An 8,388-nucleotide genomic window follows, 5' to 3' on the forward strand; every position below is an offset into this window, starting at 1 on the left:
TTAGAATTACACCAAGGGAGATAACTGTACAACCTCCTAGCTTTCCTTGGGTCTTGCGCTCAACTGCGAGGCTGGAGAATGTTTTGCTCTGCACACACATATTGAGACTCAACAGGTAAGGTTTCTTTTGTGACTCCTTTTCTTAAAACCCCCGAGGCTGGACTTTCTGTAACCAAGTATCCTCCTTTCTCCATTCTCAAAAAGTCTTGGAAGGGGTGGGCAGTTTTGCAGCTCAGAAGCTGTTTCGCTACAGTGTTGGTTGTGACCTATAAAGCCCTAAAAGGCCTGGGGCCAGACTACTAGCAGGAGTGACTTCTGCCATATAGATCGACCAGGTGCTAAGGTCTTGGGGGGGTGCTGCTGCTGGTATTTCTTCTCAATAGCCCCCACTTTATGGAATTCCCTCCCATTAGAGGCCCAAGAGACACTGGCATTACAACCTTTCGGCATCTGGTAAAGACTGCCATTTTCATCCAGGCATTTGACTGATTGATGCCATCTACCCCCAGACCACTGGCTTTTTCGGAACTTGCCCTGCACCGGGGGGGGGGGGGGGTTGGGGGTTTGGGGTATTGGTTAACTGCTTTTAGGTATTTTTAGGAGTTTTTATATGTTTTATATTATGCTTTTATTGTTGGATGCGTGTTTAGAGTGTTGAAACCTGCCCTGGGATGTATTTGAAGGGCAAGGTAAAAATCTACTGAATAAAATAAATAAAAATAAATAAATATCCTGGACATTTCAGCTTTCACTGAAGGAGAAAAGGCCTCTGGTTCTCAAGTCTAACTAGCAAATAAAAACAACCTCTGGAAACATTTTAGGCAAAGTAATTTTCCAAGTGTCTTTCAAAAAAATTGTTCTCTTATCATTGCGAAGTTCTGACTTGCTACATAACATTCTGAAGTATCCTTACCAAGGCTTTATGCAAGTGGAAAATGAGACAGTCAAGGGTAAGAGCTGGCTGCTTGCTAGTTTTCTGTGTGCAAGGACCATTTATTTTTAATGCAAGAGGACGCATTTATTTATGCAGTCTCCCACCTGAATTGTCAAGAGGACAGTCCTTCGGGTTCTGCTGTGTGTTCCACAAGGTTTGGAAGCATGTGACTCTTCATGTTTGTGCTATGAGGCACAGATAGATCGTCTGTATGTCACTTCTGATTTCTGCGATTTAGCTGGGCAAAGTGCTCTCCCAGTTCCCTCACTCTCAGTATGCCAAAACTTGCAGACACAGATATTCAAGGGTCAAGCTTGAGCTCAGCTCTGCATTTCTCAAGGATGGTTTCTTGCCATGCAGGAATGTATTCCAGATCGAAAAAGGTGCATGCCTTTCCCTGGGGACATTGTCTGCATTTCTGCTTGTACGCTGCAGCCTCCAATAGAGAGATGTGGTGAGAGATTGTCAATGTGTTTGAGTGACAGCACTCACAAATAACAAAGGAAGTGTCAAACAGCATCGAGCCAGTAATGTTTCCGGAAGGGATGTAGGTAAATCCATTCCATTATCGCTTGGAACTGGCCTGTGGAATTGTGTTTAAAACATACATGCCTCCTTGACCAAAAATCACAGTAACGGGCTCCCCGCACGCTGCCCCTGGCATGTGGGTCCTTGTTGAAAGAAGGGGAAATTCTCAGGCAATCCACTTGCAGTAACTTTGGGGTTCGATGCTACCTAAGCATCTTGCCTGTACTCTGCCTTCTCTGTTGGGCCTCTTCTTCCAGCACCGAGCATTGGAATGATAGGATTTTGGCAGCAAGTGCAAGTTAGTGGGAAATCAAGTTCATCCTTTTGGAATGGGGTTGGGTAAAAGTCTTGTTTGTGGCTGATAAAACCGCTTGTATTTGGTATCCCTGACCAGATAACAGCCAGGGAATGTTTCCGGCTTCAGACAGAGCATCATGTTTATAACAGGGAAGTGAAAAGTAGTTCCAGAGTGAAATTGACACAACGTGGCCATTTGGCAATTCCAGAAAAGAGCATTTATCCTAATAAGAATATTGGACTGATGGTTAATTATGGCATTCCTAATATCTCCTCGTGTGCCCTTCCATCACATGTCCTCCATATGTCCTCCCGTCATATGTTTTCCATATGTCTCTGCAATAATTAGTCTTCTATCATATGGTTTCCGTCACATTAATTAGACTTCCTGGAGAACGTGGCAACATTACAAGCATGGACCTTTTGCAGTGGGCACAAGATCAGCCATTCCATACCTTTCAGCTCTCGGTCGTTGGAAGAAAGAAGATGAAGCAGAAGGAAGGCAAAGGACGGGGATCTGGATGGATCTACCCAGATCTTCACTCACGCCCCAAAAGGAGAAGAGCTGAAAAACATTCTCTGGGTTCGTAATTCATATATGTTCATTTTACCTGTTTGCTGGTACAGGAGATTGTTTGTTTAAATAGCTTAGATATCATGTTATCCAAGGTGTGAAATATAAGAAGAAAATTGTTGATGTACATATATGTACGTATGAAGCTGACTTATACAGAGTTAGAACCTGGGTCCATAAAGGTCAGTCCTGTCTGCTCGACTGTAGCGATTCTTGTGGGGGTCTCGAGTGGAGGTCTTTCTCATCACCTCTATTACTTGATCCTTTTTAAACTGGAAATGCCAGGCATTGAACCTGGGGCCCTCTGAAGGCCAAACAATACTGTACCATTGAGACATACCCCTCCCCCTTCCAACTGATCTGTATGTATAATATTATATAATATATGTATAATATTATATAATATATATATCACATTGTTAATTTCATAGCACATTGTTAATTTCATAACCCCTAGAACCAGGGGGCATACATTGAAAATGCTGGGGGGAAGAATTAGGACTAATCAAAGGAAACACTTCTTCACGCAACGTGTGATTGGTGTTTGGAATATGCTGCCACAGGAGGTGGTGATGGCCACTAACCTGGATAGCTTTAAAAAGGGCTTGGACAGATTTATGAAGTCGATTTATGGCTACCAATCTTGATCCTCTTTGATCTGAGATTGCAAATGCCTTAACAGTCCAGGTGCTCGGGAGCAACAGCCGCAGATGGCCATTGCTTTCACATCCTGCATGTGATCTCCCAAAGGCACCTGGTGGGCCACTGCGAGTAGCAGAGAGCTGGACTAGATGGACTTTGGTCTGATCCAGCTGGCTTGTTCTTACGTTCTTATGTTCTCTAGATCTAAGGGCAATTCTCCCACTCACTTTGAAATGCACTTCCAGGAGCAAAGAATTTTGTAGCAATGTAGCTGTGCTGGTATTCCGTCCGTGCACAGAACCACCAAGGAGCAGAGAGCTGGGGAAGCTTTGCAAGATATTTCACAAGACACTTTAATAAAATAAGTTCAATTTATCTGGGATGTTTGTCCTCTGCCCTTTCTCCAAAGAGCGTAGGCCAATTTATATGGTTTTCCGTTCCCGATTTTATCCTCAGAATAGCTCTGTGAAGTAGATTAGTTGTAGCATGAGCAACTGGCTCAAGACAGACTTACCAATGTAGACCTTGATGCCTATCCACTGTTCCTTCTGAGTCATTGGGCCTGGTCAGAGTTGTAAGAAAGGGGAGAAAACCAAATGGAATGTCCAAGTGACTCATTTTTGGATGCCTGAATGTTCCGTTCAGGCCATTGATAAATATCTGTGTGAAATGTAAAGAATTCATGTCATAACTGGAATTCTGAACAGAGGCAGTCATCTGGTATACCCAGCTCTGGAAGGAAGAACATGGTGATGGTATGAATTTGCAGTTCAGCAATGCCTAGACTGTATTAAAAACAAAGGCCTCTTCCACACAAGAAGAATAATTCACTTTCAATCCACTTTCACAATTGCTTGCAAGTGGGGGCTGATGGGAATCGTAGTTCATGAATATCTGGAGGGCCAGAGTTGGACACCCCTGCTCTAAGATATTTAAGAACTTAGTGGGCTCATTTGAATTGATCTAGGAGTTAGGTTAGAGCCGCAAACCGTGTAAAGTTGGCTGCTAGTGGCCTTCATTTTAAACACCTTGTGATGATTAGCAGGGTCATCCTATACAGAGTTAATGCAGCTATAAGCCCTTTACTTCAATGGACTGAAACAAGTATATCTCTGTTAGGATGGCATGGCAAATAACGTTAAATGTACTTGCATGTGACCCAAACATCACTGTGTGTTTCTTTTTGAAATACTGAAGCAAAAGATAGATAACTTCACAATTAAGAAAGAAAACTGTAATTCTTCAAAGGAAAGACCATTGTTAATCTTTCTTCAGTAGCCCACCAGGACTGAAATAAACCCCCCCTTATAATAGTATGCCCTTAACTTGTAGGTCAGCCCAAGAATTGCCCTTGGTGATTCCAGATTGCTGCTTTATCCTGTGTTTGTTAACTCAGAAGGATGCCCTACTGACTTCACTGAGGTTTACTGCCAAGAAATAGTTCAAAGAACTGCACCTTGTGCCCATTGATTCACCTATTATCGAAGGCTTTCACAGCTGGAATCACCAGGGTGTTGAGGGTTTTCCAGGTTGTATGGCTGTGTTCCAGTAGCATTTTCTCCTGACATTTCACCTGTGGCTGGCATGCCAGCCACAGATGCTAGCAAAATGTCAGGAGAAAATGCTACTGGAACATGGCCATACAACCTGGAAAATCCTTAACACCTTAGATTTACCTATCCATTTAAACCTATTACAGCTTGTGGATCTGCTCTTTACATATAAATGTGTCTCTGTGTATTCCAATTTCATATGTTCTTTTCCCAGGCAAAACATTCACAACAATTGTTAACTTGTGTAGCATTGATTTTCGTTTTGTTTTGTTTTGCGCTTTTGTATCTCTGTTCAGATGTCAAGGACACTGACTTCTAGCACTGGTTTCTTACAGAGCTGGAGGACTTCGACGTTCAGGATGGATTTATTTTTTGTCAAAGATATAAACAGCATTTTGAGAGATTCTAGTTAAGCTGTATTTTCTCATAAATGTAAAGGGGGAAAAACCCAGCCTGCCACTTCAAAAACAAAAGGTTACTCTTAAACTTGCTTTTAGCGGGTAAGAATAGAACATTTATCTAATGTTTCTGTAGCATTGTCAGTGTAGGCTTGAGATTTTTAAAGTCCTTTCCCCAGAGGAATGTGCTTTCTTGGACTGAATTTTCTGAATCCTTGGTTTTGTGTACTTCATTGTTTTGAGGACTTCATGTATGAAATTTGCCCATATGCAGAACCTTTAAAAATGACTTGTGGAAGGGGGAGGGTTTTGTTTCCAAGTTGATTTTGGATTAAGCCCTAGTATTTGTTTCAACATTGGAGCCCAAATTTGATGGCCCTTCTTGAACCTGTCCATTTTGATAATTTCTAATAAGACGACTTCATGTGCTGTTGAATAATAATTGTTCTTTTAAAGTAAAAACAAAAAAGTAAAGTTTAAAAAGTAAGGAAAGGCTTTTAAAGCTTCAGAAGTATATGTTCAACAATTCAGAGAAGAAGGACCAAGAAAGAGAATACTTTGGCTGATTATGCACAAGGTGTCTGCCAAGCTGCAGGAACTTGAGGCAAGATTTCTTGTATGGACATATTTCCTCAAGCCCCGCTTTCACTTTCCATTCTCTGCACAGCAAGCAAACATTCTCCTGCACTTCTAGCATGATTTTAATTTGCTTCGCCACCAGAGCAGGGTAGATTTGTCAGGAAGCCCAGCTTTGCTCCAGATACTTCCTTCTGCTCATGACCAGCCTACCTAGCTTCACCCTTCCCACTCCCATGCACTGCCATCCACATCTTCCCCCTCGTGCCCCTCTTCCATTTTGCCAGCTCCTTCCTGCTTCCTACTCATCCTTCCAGCATCTTTGGGTAGCCAGCAAGTGGAAGGCCCTCTGCATGGGCCAATGAATATGGGGTGCAGCCGGGGCACATGAGCCTGGTGCAATCCTGGATCATTCACATGGCTCTGTGCGGGCAGCCCCAGAGCAAATGCAGGCCATCAATGCACCTTCACATAGAGGCACATTGCTTTTTTTTTGTTCCTACCTTCTGCCAATGTGGAGCTATGCAGGCAGGCACAGATGCACCCCCAGAGCCTTGCTGGTGCCAGAGGTGCCTGCCTGCCTCTGCAGATGCAAGCTGGGAGGTAAAGAAATGGGAAAGCACAGTCGAATAATGCGCCTCCTGCCTGGGCCGTTCGCAAGCTGAGTTAAAACAAAAGAATCACAGATTGTGTGATTCTTGGAAAACCCAGGTTGCGGGCAGAAGTGCAGGAGCAGACTCATATTAGGAGCTGGATCCATGCAAAGTTCTCCCCAACCCAGGTTTTATTCTGCCCTTAACCCATGTTTATTGGCTTGTGCGGAAAGTTAAAGAGAAGTGTTCAACAACACAGGCTTAGCCAAAACACACCAGCCTTTAAATTATCATATTGATATCATGATATAATAACAGGGTGCTTGGTCCCACGATGCACTCGATGTTCCTGTGCACATAGCCCCCTCCCCCCGGTGTGAATCCCCCATCCCATGCACTACAATCAATTTTTTTATATGTAAAGGAAGCCACAGAATCATGATAGAACCTCTGAAACCCCAGACTTCTACTTTAAATGTAAACACCAGTGTGGTGTAGTGGCTAAGCCAGAGTCGTATAGAGGTTAGTCTGGTGAACCAGGTCTGTTTCCCAACTCTTACACAGGATGCCTGGTGGGCGCCCTTGGGCTAGTAACATTTCTCTCTGAATTCTCTCAACCTCACCTACCTCAAAACATATCTGTTGGGAGAGGAAGGGAAGGAGTTTTTAAGCGACTTTGACATTCCTTATGGTTGAGAAAGATGGGGTATAAATCCCAACTCTTCTTCCTCTTATTTTGCTTCTGATTCTCCTGCTGCTGCTGCTGCTGCTGCTGCTGCTGCTGCTGCTGCTGCTGCTGCTTCTCCTCCTCCTTGTTGTTTAGTACATTTATAAAATTATATCGAGTTTTGTGTGAACTTGTTTACGTAAAATCAGGATTCAGATAATGATACCTCAGGGTTGTGTTGTCTCAGGGCTGTTACGCTGTTATAACAACCCCAGTTTGCACAAAGGTAGTTTCAGCCAAACACCTACTGGTAGCTTAGCTTGAGCTGCAATTTTTTTATTGGTAATTTAGGCTACTTCTTCTCATTTTTATATTACTAAACCATTTATGTATTTTTAAAATTTATCTGCAAAGCTGTATTGACAATTTGAAAAAAGGTAATTTTTTTTGTAAATTGTCTTGAGCTTTGTCTTAGTGGAAAAATGAGGTGTAATGGGATGAACTACCCGTGATCTTTCTGATTGTTTCCCCTTCACATTCCCTGGCTGAACGATGTAAACATATTGCAAGATGAAACAAATTTAGGAGCTCGGGCTAACTGCCTGGCTAAAACAATGCCACAAATGCCAGATAGTTTCCTTTTGCCAAGTCAGTTTACAGTAAATGGGATTGGTGTGTGTGTGTGTTTTTAAGGATTGTATTTCTTTGGCTGTGCATTGCTCGTGCTGGCCTTCTTTAATTTGGGCTTTCTCCTGTTGTTGAACTAAAGCTTGCTAGATTTTTGCTCTGGAAGGCAAATGACTTAGGTTTGGAAACTGTGAGGTTGCAATAAAAAGAAGTGCTGCTAAGAATGTGCAGTACAATTGCATCTAGAATTAAAAAGTGGGGTTGGTCCTCTAGGCATTGTTGAACAATGGGACCTCTTTTCCTAGGACCAATTTCCTGGGTTTCTCAGAACAGAAGAAGAGAAGAAGAGTTTGGATTTATATCCCCCTTTTTCTCCTGTAGGAGACTCAAAGGGACTTACAATCTCCTTGCCCTTCACCCCTCACAACAAACACCCTGTGAGGTGGGTGGGGATGAAGAACTGTGACTAGCCCAAGGTCACCCAGCTGGCATGTGTGGGAATGTACAGCCTAATCTGAATTCCCCAGATAAGCCTCCACAACTCAGGCGACAGAGCTGGGAATCAAACCCGGTTCTTCCAGATCAGAGTGCACCTGCTCTTAGCCACTGCTCTTAGCCACTACGCCACTGCTGCACCACAGAGACTTCATTAAAGTTCTTTCTGCCTTTCTCCCTATTGCATAGGAAAGTTCTCTCTCTTTCCTCCTCCATCCATGGCAAGTACTATGGGTGAGAAGTCCTAGCTTTAGAAGAGACAATAGCTTGTTTATTTTCTCCAGTATGGAGACCCATGCTACTTAACCTAGGTAATCCCTTTGCATGTCTCCATTTGAATATGATGTTGAAACATGAGGGCAGGTCTCTCTCTCTCTCCTTCCTGATTTGTATCTCCATTGGAGACCTTCAGCTATTAAGTAACTGAACACAAAGTCCACTCCAGTTAATGGGAGTCTTTCAATTCAAGAGGCTTCTTGAAGCCCCTTAAGATGGTTAGAAGAA

General features: G+C 43.0%; 1 long non-coding RNA gene across 1 annotated transcript in view; it reads left to right on the top strand.

The window, feature by feature from the left end:
- LOC125441432 overlaps positions 1–6,005 on the top strand; it is a 63,508-nt gene extending 57,503 nt beyond the window's left edge. Inside the window, exons 7-8 of the long non-coding RNA XR_007245859.1 lie at positions 2,143–2,342; positions 4,864–6,005. This is a non-coding gene — a long non-coding RNA (uncharacterized LOC125441432). The remainder of the gene's footprint in view (positions 1–2,142; positions 2,343–4,863) is intronic.
- The last annotated feature ends 2,383 nt before the right edge of the window (positions 6,006–8,388 follow it).

Source organism: Sphaerodactylus townsendi, linkage group LG12 (assembly GCF_021028975.2).
Source record: "Sphaerodactylus townsendi isolate TG3544 linkage group LG12, MPM_Stown_v2.3, whole genome shotgun sequence".
In the NCBI taxonomy this organism is placed as follows: Eukaryota; Metazoa; Chordata; class Lepidosauria; order Squamata; family Sphaerodactylidae; genus Sphaerodactylus; species Sphaerodactylus townsendi.